Raw genomic sequence first — 13276 nt, forward strand, 5'->3', positions numbered from 1 at the left:
TCCGCACGAGCTGCAACCAATGAGAAGGGGAGAGGGCGGGGCCGGGGCAGAAGGACAGCCAGCCGGCGCGCGGAGTCCGGAGGAATTTACTCGGCCCCCCGGAACGCCGACCAATCGACGGCCCCAGGAGCTCGCTGTGTTTACTACCGACCGAATCCGTGAGCGCTGTGACCAATCACCGTTTGCCTTACAACACGTAAAACTGTTATCAAACGCCTTTTAAGGCGGGATTTATCACTAAGCGGCTCTGGGTTTGGACTGTAGAAAAGACAGTGTGTGCTGCAGCCAATCAAGAACCGTTATGGTTGAGGTAAGCGGCTTTTACGCCTGATTGTGCCAATCGCAGTCGCGGCTGCCTGAGGTCTGTGCGACCCGGGAGGCCTGTCCGCAGAGGAGTGTGTCCCACCATGGGCTGGGCCTAAAAGATTTCCCCACCCTCGAGGCGTCCGGCCCTTCCGTGACCGCCCGCCCCCTCTCTGAAGCCAGTGCTCTTTGCGGAGCCCACGCCAGTGCCGGAGGTGGAGCTACTCCCATCTCGTAGACTTTGGGGAAAACAAAATAACATTCCGAGACGTTGTGTAGTTGAATTAGGCCAAACTCCAGGCTAAGATCGCTGGACCAAAAATACCGTCCGTCTGACAGCACTTGGGTGCGATGCCGCCCCACGTCCAGTCCCGAGGGCGGAGTCTCCCAGCGCGGGTGCCGGAGGAGTGCGGCGGGGGTCCGGGCCCTGGCCCGCCTTTCGCGCCACATTCCGCCTGCCGGCTCCAGAGCCGACGTGGAAGGCTCGCGCACTCACGTGGGACGCTGTCAGAAAAGAGCAAGCTCGGGGCGGCTCCCGAGCTCCGAGGTGCACGCTCGGATGCAGAGCCCGAGCAGCCTCCCGGGGGCGCCGGGCCCTGGGCGGGGAGGAAGCCCTCCTACCTCCGGTGAAGAGGAGAGAAGCAAGCCCCCGAGGGGCCTTCCGGCGGGAGCTGTCCGGGAGCTGTGCGTGGCTCGGAAGACAAAAGGCAGGCTGGAGATAGCCCCTGGGTTCTTTTCGGGGTGGGGGTGGGAGTACGGGGAGACTTCTAAAAATGGAACACCTCGCTTCTTCAGAATTTAATACCTAAATACCATTATAGCGGATCCATCCATACAGACGTTACAGGTTGGAAAAGTTGCCCTTTGGATTTATTTCTTTAAGGCCTCAATGAAGTCTGATGGTAAATTCTGTTCAAGATTGCCTGACATTTTAGAGCCTTTACACGTATTTTACTGCAGATTCGGCAGTAAAATTATATATATGGGATTCTGACAGTAACCTAGGCAATGTGAGAGGTCCTTTCATACACGTGATCCTTACAAAAATGCTGTGAGTTAGATATGTCGGATTTACAAATTGGAAAAACTTAAAAAGATCTATATACTTATTACTTAGGAAAGTGTGAAAAGGCCCCTCCTATGTCGGTGGGAGTATCACTGATGCTCTCCTTGAAGATAACTTGGCAGTATCTCTCAAAATTTAAAATATCCGTTCATTCCCTTTTAGCTGGCAATTCCTTCTGGAAATATATTCTGAAATACACAAATGTTGAAATATATACAAGAGGCTTTTGATCACAGCTATTAGTAGAAGAAAAAAGGAAACAATCTGCATGTGCATCTACAGAGAATTACAAAACATTGGAATGTACATATTATTGCTCCTTCATCTCTAATGGTCCCAATACATATAAAACAAAATTAATAGTTTTGTGCATGTGGAGGTACATATAAAAATTTGTAAAAATATGGCTAAGTATCAAAGGATACAATCAAACTGTTCACAGTAGTTAGTGAAGGGGGAGGTGATAAGGAAATGTTTAAGAGTTTAATTTTCAGTCCTTATATACTTAAGTATTAATTTAATTTTTTAAAGATTTATTTATTTATTTTGACAGAAAGAATGAGAGAGCACAAGCACGGGAAGCGGGAGAGGGAGAAGCAGGCTCCCTGCTCAGCAGGGAGCAGGACTCCATCCCAGGACCCCGGGATCATGACCTGAACTGAAGGCAGCTGCTTAACTCACTGAGCCACCCAGGCGCCCCGGTTTAATTTTTTTTTTTTTAAGTAGGCTCCATGCTGGGCTCGAACTCACAACCCTGAGATCAAGACCTGAGCTGAAATCAAGAGTCAGATGCTTAACCAACTGAGCCACCGAGGTGCCCCTGTATTAATTTAATTTTAATAATAATCTTTATTATTTTAATAGTATTTATGAAAACCCGGAAATTTAGGTTGTTCTGGTTTTTAAGTCATTGACACTATTCTTCCTAAATTACAAATTTTTCAATAAAAGTATCAATAAGATTCTTTTTGAAACTAGACCCTTGATTCTAAGACTCATAAGGGAAGATAATATTGCAAGATTAGCCATGAAAATTCTGGAAAAAATTTACAAGGCAGCTATAGCCCTAACAATTGCAAATATATTTCATAATGCATTATTGTGTAAGGAAAAAAATAAAACTTGGAGAGAGGATTCTGGGAAGATGGCAGAGAAGGAAGCACCAAGAATCCGTCTCCTTGCCCAGACAATAATTGCACTGGCAGAATCTGCGTGATGTAACTATTTTGGAACTCTGGAGTCTATTGAAGGCAACCTCTAAGGGAAGCCTTCGATGATAAATTGCAGTAAATTTTGGTCAGGTTAGCTCTTAGCACAGTAGAAACTACCCATCCCTCACCCCTCAGCCATGTGGCGGGCAGCTGTGCACTGGTTCCTGGAGCCCCTGGCATCAGCTTGTGGGAACCAAGATGGGCAAAAAAGGACTCTGTCCTCCAAATATTTGGGATCGCTGATTGCCGCTTTTGATACAGAGGTGCAGATGAAGAGACAGGCACCCGTTGTTGCACCATAATCCCCCTCCCCTATTGTCGCAGGACTTTTCCCCTCCAGCTGAAGCGATTTCCAGGGGATTTGAAGTAAAAACTGACAGAATTTGCAGGGAGAAACAGTTCTACAATAATAGTTGGAGATTACAGTGTCCCATTCTCAATAATGGATAGGACAACTGGACAGAAGTAAGGAAATAGAAGAAGTAACACAATTAACCAACCGCATCTAGTAGACATATCCAGAATATTCTACACAACCAAAACAGCACACACATCTTCTCGAGTGCACCTGAGACATTTTCCAGGATAGACCATATGTTAGTCTACAGGTTAAGTCTCAGTAGATTTTATTCTTTGTTTTTTTAGATTTTATTTTTCTGAGATAGAGCAAGAGCAACAGAAAGAGAGCATGACCGGGGGTGGGGGCGGCAGCTGGGGAGGGTCAGAGGGAAAGGGAGAAGCAGGCTCTCCACTGAGCAGGGAGCCCAACACAGGACTTGTTCCCAGGACCCTGGGATCATGACCTGAGCCGAAGGCAGACGTTTAACCGACTGAGCCACCCAGGCGCTCCATAAGTCTCAGTAGATTTTAAAAGATAAATATTAGAAATCAATAACAGAAATAAAACTGGAAAATGTAAAATATTTGTGGAAATTAACCAACATACTCTTAAATAACCAATGGATCACATTAGAAATTCCAATGGAAATTCGAAAATACTTAGAGATGGGGCGCCTGGGTGGCTCAGTTAGTTAAATGTCTGACTCTTGATTTTGACTCAGTTCATGATCTTGGGGTTGTGGGATCAAGTCCTGTGTCGGGCTCAGCAGAGAGTCTGCTTGGGATTCTCTCTCTCCCTCTCCTGCTGCCCTTCCCCCTGCTTGTGCACCCTGTCTCTCATAAATAAATGCATAAAATCTTAAAAAAAAAAAAAAAAAAAAGAGGGGCACATGGGTGGCTCAGTTGGTTAAGTGTCTGCCCTCGGCTCAGGTCATGACCCCAAGGTCCTGGGATTGAGCCCCTCATCAGGCTCCCTGCTGAGTGGGGAATCTGCTTCTCCCTCTTCCTCTGCCTCTCCCTCTGCTCATGCTCTCTCGCTGTCTCTCAAATAAATAAAAGCTTTAAAAAGATAGAGATGAATGAAAACAAAAACATAACAGGCCGAAACATTTGGGACACAGCCAAAACAATGCTAAAGAGGGAAATTTATAGCTAAAAATGCTTACATTAAAAAGCAAGAGAGATTTCAGAGGCACCTGGGTGGCTCAGTTAAGTGTTCAAGTCTTGATTTTGGCTCAGGTCATGATCTCAGTGTTGTGAGATTGAGCCCTGCAGCAGGCTCTGCACTGGGTGTGGAGCCTGCTTAATATTCTCTCTCGCCCTCTCCCTCTGCCCCTCTCCTCTCTCTAAAAAATAAAAAACCAAGAAAGATTTCAAATTAACAAGTTTTACAATTTAAGAACTAGGAAAAAAAAAATATGGGGCACCTGGGTGGCTCAGTTGTTAAGTGTCTGCCTTTGGCTCAGGGCGTGATCCCAGGGTCCTGGGATCGAGCCCCGCATCGGGCTCCCTGTTCTGCTTGGAGCCTGCTTCTTCCTCTGCCACTCCCCCTGCTTGTGTTCCCTCTCTCACTGGCTGTCTCTCTCTCTGTCAAAAAAATAAAATCTTAAAAAAAAATAAACTAAACTCAGAACTGCAGAAGGAAAAAACTAATAAAGGTAAATGAAATAAAGAATAGAAAAACAATAGAGAAAATTAATGAAACCCAAAACTGGTTCTTTGAAAAGATCAACAAAATTGACAAACTTTCAGCTAAATGAACTAAGAAGAAAGAAGAGACTAAAATTACTAAAAATCAGAAATGAAAATGACATCACTACTAATTCTGCAGAAATAAAAAGGATTATAAGAGTATTATGAACAATTATTTGCCATCAAATTAGATAACCTAGATGAAACAGACAAATTCCTAGAAATCCAAAACCTACCAAGACTAAATCACAAAGAAATAGAAAACTCTAAATAGACTTATATCTAATAGACCTGTAGCCTGGGGGGCTCAGTCGGTTAAGCATCTGCCTTTGGCTCAGGTTACGATCCCAGAGTCCTGGATCGAGCTGAGCTCCATGTCGAGCTCCCTGCTCATCAGGGAGCCTGCTTCTCCCTCTCCGTCTCCTGCTGTTCCCCCTGCTTGTGCACTCTCTCTCTGTCAAATAAATAAATAAAATCTTTTTAAAAAATTAACTCAAAATTGATCTAAGACCTAAATGTGAGACCTAAAACTATAAAACTACCAATAGAAAACATAGTAATAGGACAAAAACTTCATGACATTGGATTTTGGCAACAATATTTTGGATATGACACCAAGGGCCCAGACAAAAAAGAAAAAATAGACAAATTGGACTTTATGAAAAATTTTTAAATGTTGTGCATCAAACACAATATCAACAAACAGGCAACCCACAGAATGGGAGAAAATATCTGCAAATCATGGATCTGATAAGGGACTAATGTCCAGAATATAGAGAAGTAAAACTCAACAACCCCAAAACAAAATAAAACAAAAAACATAATTCGAAAGTGGGCAAAAGACTTGACTAGACATTTCTCCAAAGAAGATATACAAATGGCCAATAAGCACATGAAAAGATGCTCAACACCTCTGCTTGTTAGAGAAATGTAAAACAAAGCTACAATGAGATACCACCTCACACCCATTAGGATGGGTACTGTCTGAAAAATAAAAAATAACAAGTAAGGATGTGGAGAAACTGGAACTCTTGCACCCTATTGGTAGGAATGTAAGTTGCTGCATCCAATACGGAAAACAGTATGGCAGTTCTTGAAAAATTAAAAATAGAATTACCATATGATCCAGCAACTCTGTTTCCGGGTATATACCCCAGAGAATTGAAAATAGCATCTTACAGAGATATTCGTACACCCATATTCATAGCAGCATTATTCATAACAGCTAAAACATGAGAGCAACCCAATGGATGAATAGATAAGCAAAACGTGGTATATACATGCAGTAGAATATTATTCGGCCTTAAAAAGGAAGGAAATTCTGACACGTGCTGCAACATGGATGAGCCTGGAGAACATTATGCTAAGCAAAATAAGCCAGTTACAAGCAAACAAATACTGTATGATTCCACTTGTATGGGGTAATTAGAATGGTCAAAATCATAGAAATGAAAAGTAGAATGGTGTTTGTCAGGGTTTGGGAGGAGGGGCAATTGGAGAATTACTGTTTAATGGATATAGAGTTTTCAGTTTTACAAGATGAAAAGAGTTATGGAGATGGATGGTGGCAACGGTTGCACAACATTATGAATGTTTAATACCACTGAACTGTGCACTTAAAAATGATTACAATACGTGGTCCCTGGGTGGCTCAGTCGGTTAGGCATCTGCCTTCAGCTCAGGTCATGATCTTGGGGTCCTGGGATCAAGCCCCACATCGGGCTCTCTGTGCAGCGGGGAGCCTGCTTCTCCCTCTGCCTGCCCCTGTGCCTGCTTGTGCTTGCTCTATGAAATAAATAAATAAATAAAGTCTCTTAAAAGATTTTAAAAAAATTATTACGATAGGGGCATCTGGGTGGCTCAGTCCGTGAAACATCTGCCTTTGGCTCAGGTCATGATCCCAGGGTCATGAATGAATACAATATCAATGATATAAGCATACATGTGTACAGAGAAAAATCTAGAAAGAAAGAAAGCAGAATCTTAACAATGTTTGCCTTTAGGTGGGGAAGGGATCACAAGTCACTATAATTACATTCTTTGTATCCGCATAGGGCTCCTCGCTCAGTCGGGAGCCTCCTTCTCCCTCTGCCTCTGCCTCTGCCCCTCCCCTTGCTCATCCTCACTTGCTCTCTTGCGCTCTCTTGCGTGTGTGCTCTCTCTCCCAAAATAAAATCTTAAAAAAACTGATTATGGTGGCAAATCTTATGAGTATTTTGCCACACACACAAAATCTAATTTGGTACTGGCATATGAATAAACAGATAAATCAACGGATCAAAACAGAAGGTCCGGAATAGACATAAATATGAAAAGAATTTGCTGTATGAATAAGTTGGCATTTCAAAGCAGTGGAAGAAATATAGATTAATTTTTGAAAGAGACTGAAACTGGAAGTCTTGGAAAAATATGTTGGATATTAATCTGGCTTCTTACAACAAATTTGTCAAATGAATCAAATATTAAAATATTTTAAAAACTAAACTCTAGGGGCGCCTGGCCGGCTCAGTTGGTGGAGCGTGCAACTCTTGATCTCAGGGTTGTGGGTTCAAGCCCCACATTGAGTGTAGAGATTACTTAAAAAAAATAAAATCTTAGGGGCACCTGGGTGGCACAGCGGTTAAGCGTCTGCCTTCGGCTCAGGGCGTGATCCCGGCGTTATGGGATCGAGCCCCACATCAGGTTCCTCCACTATGAGCCTGCTTCTTCCTCTCCCACTCCCCCTGCTTGTGTTCCCTCTCTCGCTGGCTGTCTCTATCTCTGTCGAATGAATAAATAAAATCTTTAAAAAAATAAATAAATAAAATCTTAAAAAAAAAACTAAAAAAAGAAGAAAACATGGAACATGTCTATTAAAAAAAAAACCAGTTTTAAATATAAAGACACAAATAGGTGAGAGTAAAAAGGATAGGGAAAAAAATCCTACAAACACCTCTTACGAGAAAGCTGGAGTGACTGTGTTAACGGCAGCTAACGTGGACTCTAGGACAAGATCTAAGAGATAAAGAAGGACAATTCAAATGATAAAAGGGTTAATTCAAGAAGAGCTAACAAGACTGAATGAGTATGATGCTAGTAATGTAACAGAGCTTCCGAACAAAGGCAATAAAACTGACAGAACTAAAAAGAAGTTCGGAAGACTTCTAACAGTACCCGCCCTCGAGTATGCTTTTCTTTCCGTTTTTGTGTTCCTCCTAGGTAGTTCAGTCCGAAGGGCAAGAATCTTGTATTTTCATTATTATCTCCGGAAGTGCCTTGGATAGTATTGAAGACAGATGAAGATTTTAAAAGACCTGAAAAATGTTTGGAGCAAAATTTGACAGTGTGTATTAAGGATTTTTTTTTTAATGCTCCTGCTCTTCTATTAATTCAAATCCTAGGGCTCCATCCAAAGGAGGACATCCAAAAACAGCAAGACAGTTTATGCTACAAAATTTCAGCACCTGAAGCTAATGTGACACTGTATGTCAACTATACTTCAATTTAAAAAATTTAAAAATGAAAATATTAAACCCCATGGGAATTGAAAATGTTTATTCTTTGTTCATTATGTGCAAACCTATAATAAAGCTTCTTCATCATAGTAAAAAAAAAATAGAAGTTCACTGAAATGTTGCATGTAACTGAAAAAATTGGGAATAACCTAAACGTTCAACTAGACGATTAGATGTATAAACTAACTCTGTGGCAATATAAAATGGATTATCATGTGAGATTTGAGAAAATGCTTACAAGATAATGTTTAAAAAATTTTAAAAGGAGGATACAAAATTGAATACAATATAAAAAATGAATACAATATCAATGATATAAGCATACATGTGTACAGAGAAAAATCTAGAAAGAAAGAAAGCAGAATCTTTTTTTTTTTTTTTTTAAGATTTTATTTATTTATGTAACAGAGAGACAGCCAGCGAGAGAGGGAACACAGCAGGCGAGTGAGAGGAAGAAGCAGGCTCCCAGAGGAGGAGCCCGATGTGGGACTCGATCCCGGAACGCCGGGATCACGCCCTGAGCCGAAGGCAGACGCTTTAACGACTGCGCTACCCAGGCGCCCCAAGAAAGCAGAATCTTAACAATGTTTGCCTCTAGGTGGGGAAGGGATCACGAGTCACTATAATTGCATTCTTTGTATCCGCCGCCCGTCCAATATTGTACATCAAATATGTCTTGGTTTGATAATTTTTTAAAAATCTAATGTGTTGGGAAAAAATTAAATAACTGAACAGGCTAAATCCGACATGATTAACAAGCCTTCATATAAAGCTCTGAATCTTTTTTTTTTTTTTAATGGCGGTATGATGTGATTTAGCAGAAGCAAAATCAAGAATTTTTGTTTATTGTTAACTCCAAATAAGTTAACAGTGTAAGAAGCTTAGAATACATGCACGTATTGGTTTCATTAGGAGAGGCGACTAGGCGATACCAGAAAGGAAGTGATGGATCCTTTCTGTGCTACCCAGCCCGGGACTGGAGTGTTGATCCGTGTGGGGTCCCACAGTGGTAGAGGGACCCGGATATATTGACGCGTGTCCAGCAGTGGTGACCTGGATGACGAGACACCTAGAAACTTCGGTGTGTGACATAGCTGAGGGGCTGGAGGGAGTTGCTGAGAAGGAGAGCAGCAGATAAATGCAAAGTGTGATCAGAGTATTGAAGCTTTTGGAGGGCCCAGGGCAGAGGAGTGTGTCATGTTCTGTGTGGCTCTGGAGAGCAGGACTGGAATTACAGGGGGAAGCGACAGAAGGTAGATTCAGCTTCTTGTAAGGAGAAACCTGTCCGCGGCGAAAGTGGCCTCATAAGGAATGAGCTGTCCACGTCTACAGCGTACAAGCAGGGTATGCATCAGGGATAGGAAGGGAGAGAAAGGAAAGACAGAAGGGAGAATAGGAGAGTGAGGCAAACAGAGAAAGGAAGGAAGGAAAAAGAGAGGCAGAGGTGGAAGAAAGGGAGAGAAACGGTGAGGCAGAAGAAACGGGTGGGAGAGAGTCCACGCTGAGTTGCGGCAAGCGCTGCAGGTCCTCCCGAGCCATATCCTGAACGGCCAGCAGGTGGCGATATGATCCAAGGAAAAGAGGACGACCTCCCGCGGCCACCGCCCCCCGCCCCCAGCCTTATTCTTCCCTCATTCTAAACATCCGTTCCTGCTCCTGAAAAATGAGGCTAAGAGAGAACTCCAGAAGCCCTTGAATTTCCAAACTAAGCTTATAAACAAACATTTTATGGTAAATGTCGCCTGTGATTACCTGATTCTAATTTGGAAGAGGCCTTTGTCGTTTTTTTGCATTTTGGTCACTGCTAGAATAGGGCTCCCTCCGTTTGCCCCATCCCAGTTACATACACATGCGTTTATACATATATGGTGTACATGTGTTTTGAATTATTGCTAAATAACTAAGCATAGGGGCGTACGACAGTCTCCTTCCCAGTCACCCTGCCATTAACACTTTGCTTCTACAAACAGAAACGCTGTCACTTTGAATTCTTAACTGTAATTCTGGGAGTCTGCTCTCAGTCCACGTGTGTTTTCTTCATTCTCCCACCCAGCCATAAAGCAGCCAATTCTGAGGACTTTCCTAGACTCTGTCTGGTAAAGATGTGCCTAAAAGGGAAACAATCTTTTACAACAGTGCTTCCCAACCTTGAAGTGCACACTAACACCCAGGACTCTGAGTCAGAAGATGTGATAGGGCTGGAGATTCTGCACTGCTAGTTCCCGGATGACATTGATGCTGCTGGCCCAAGAGCCACACTTCAAGTAGCAAAGCTATACATACATGTGTCCCTATATCAGGAGGGATCAGGACACCTCTTAACTACAATTCCCTCCGTGTAGCCATGCTGTCTTCTTTTCACCCTTTAACTTTGACTTAACTGCTCATGTTTTCATTCAGCCAATCAACATTTACAGAGAATCTACTGCCAGTTAATTTTAAGCACCATTAGTAAGCATCTTTGAGCTCCAGTCTCGAGGTTCCTAGGATTGGTGATGATTCAGATTGATTCCTTGACCTGTCAGTCATTCAACATTTATTGAGGATCTACTTACGTGCGAGGCACTGCTCCAGGAACTAGGGATGCAGCAGTAAAAAAACCCATAAATCAGGGTGCCTGGGGGCACAGTCAGTTGGGTGTCTGATTCTTGGTTTCGGCTCAGGTCGTGATCTCAGTGTCATACTCTCAGGGTTGTGGAATTGAGCCCCATGTCTGGCTCTGTGCTCAGCACAGAGTTTACTTGAGATTCTCTCTCCCTCTCCCCCCTACCCCTCCCGCTTGTGTGCTCTGTCTCTTTCTCTCTCAAATAAATAAATCTTTAAAAAAAACCACATAAATCTGTTTATTGCTTAACTCCCAACTTGTTTATTGTTAACCTCCAGTAAGTCTGTTTCCAATAGGGGAAGGTAAATAATCAGGCAATTAAGCTCCTTTCTCCCTCCCCCTTTTTCCTTTTCTTTTCCTGAACAACTCAATCCAAAAGCCATTCAGGGGGGTCAAGCAAAGTAGCTTTCCACTCAGAGGAATAGGGGAGCCTGCAGTGGTCTAGGGCAGGGGTGCGGGAGCCCAAGCAGGATGAGCAGGTTATTCATGTGGAAAGTGTGGCCTGGTACAGACTGTCTGAGCCCAAGCAAGGTGAGAAGGGCATCTGGGCAGGGGGACACCCTGGTGAGGGTTGTCAGAGTCTGAGCAGGGTACGGAGGGCATTTGTAATGGTTAATTTCATGTGTCAATTTGACCGGCTTCTAGGTGCCAGAATAAACATTATTTCTGTATGTGTTTATGGGGGTATTTCTAGATGAGATTAGCATTTGAATTAGTGGATTCAGTAAAGTAGAGTGGCCTCACCAGCGTGGTAAGCATCATCCAATCCCTTGAGGTCCTGAATAGAACAAAAGGTGGAGGAAGAAGTTTTCCCATTTTTTTTTTCTTGCCTCATCTGTGAGTTGGGACATCTTATCTCATCTTCTCTGGTCATTGAGCCTGAAGTTACACCATCGGCTTCCCTAGTTCTCAGGCCTTTGGACTTACACCACCAGCTTTCCTACTAGCTTACACATGGCAAATTGTGGAACTTCTCAGGCTTCGTAATTGTGTGAGCCAATTACTCATGATAATAAACCTCTCCCTCTCTCTCTAAATATATAGATAGATATAGATCTCCTACTGATTCTGCTTCTCTGGAGAAGTCTAAACTAATACAGCATCCACGTAGAGGCCAGGGCTTGGTTTAAGGTATTAGAGCCTGAATGGGCTAATAGGCCTCCATGTCAGGCGATGGTGGTGGTGGTAGTGATGGGAGATGTGTTAGTTATGGGAGGACTGATCAAATAAATATATTACCAAATAAGTATATTAAGGCTAATGGAAACCAGGTTTCTCACTGTCAGCGAAGGAAATTACAAATATGGGAGGAAGGAAAATCAGAATAAACCCTGTGGCGCTCAATTGGAATTAGAGGTCAGTATGATCTCATGGCTTTCAATATGGATTTAGATATCCTAAATTTTAGAAATACATCACTGTTAGTTGTAAAAGTGTGTTTACTTACATGTATTCCCTAATTCAGTTCATTCAGGCCTGGGAGCCGTGACATCCCCAAAGCAGTCCATACCTACTACACAGATCTTGGTATTTTTTTTTTTTTTAAAGATTTTATTTATTTATTCGACAGAGATAGAGACAGCCAGCGAGAGAGGGTACACAAGCAGGGGGAGTGGGAGAGGAAGAAGCAGGCTCATAGCAGAAGAGCCTGATGTGGGGCTCGATCCTATAACGCCAGGATCACGCCCTGAGCCGAAGGCAGACGCTTAACCGCTGTGCCACTCAGGCGCCCCCCAGATCTTGGTATTTTTAAATACCATTCTCTACCAAAAGAAACCAGAACTCCTTAGAGAAATGGGTGATTCGAGGGTTGGGACAGGGAAACTCCAAGACAAGCTGAAATATCTTGTGCCAGAAAGTAAGGACATGTTCAAAAAAATGATGTGGACGTGTTAAAAGAACCCAGAAACCAGCTTAATGGAGTTCCCACTGGCTCAATCTGATAAAACTTGAACTTGAAAATAAGTGACAGTAGATTCTAATCTATTGAATAAAATGGGAATCTATAAGTCTAGACTGATATAAATAAATATGAGTAAATTGGTAGTGTGATGAGCAGGATGTTTACTTAGTTTCTAAGTACCTGCTCACAAAATAAGGGACAGATACAAAGGAAAATTACAAAGGGAAAAGAGTAACCACAGCGTTGAAAACTGTAAGTGGTGTAAGTGGTCAAAGTTACTATAACCAGTAATGGGACAAATCGAAATTGTGGGCCACCTAATACGCTACAGTGAGCATTATATCTGTGATATTCCTGCCGAAGACGCATAACTTGAAACTAATCACTTGCAAACAGTAGACAAATCCAGACGAGGGACATTCTACAAAACAACTGGCCTATAATCTCTAAAATTTATAGTCAGAGTGAGGAACTGTTCTGGGTTGAAGGAAACTGAAGAGCGATGACAACTAAACGCAACCTGTGTTTTGGAACAGGTTCTTTGTGAAAACTTTACTGGGACAATTGGTGACGTCATTTGTTGAGTCCTGAAAGAAGGCAATGCGGATAAAAGAGATGAGACGACCTGAGTTCTTGCCCTTCAAAAACACCCTCCTTTGAGTC

Source organism: Ursus arctos, unplaced genomic scaffold, assembly GCF_023065955.2.
Source record: "Ursus arctos isolate Adak ecotype North America unplaced genomic scaffold, UrsArc2.0 scaffold_18, whole genome shotgun sequence".
NCBI classification, from domain to species: Eukaryota; Metazoa; Chordata; class Mammalia; order Carnivora; family Ursidae; genus Ursus; species Ursus arctos.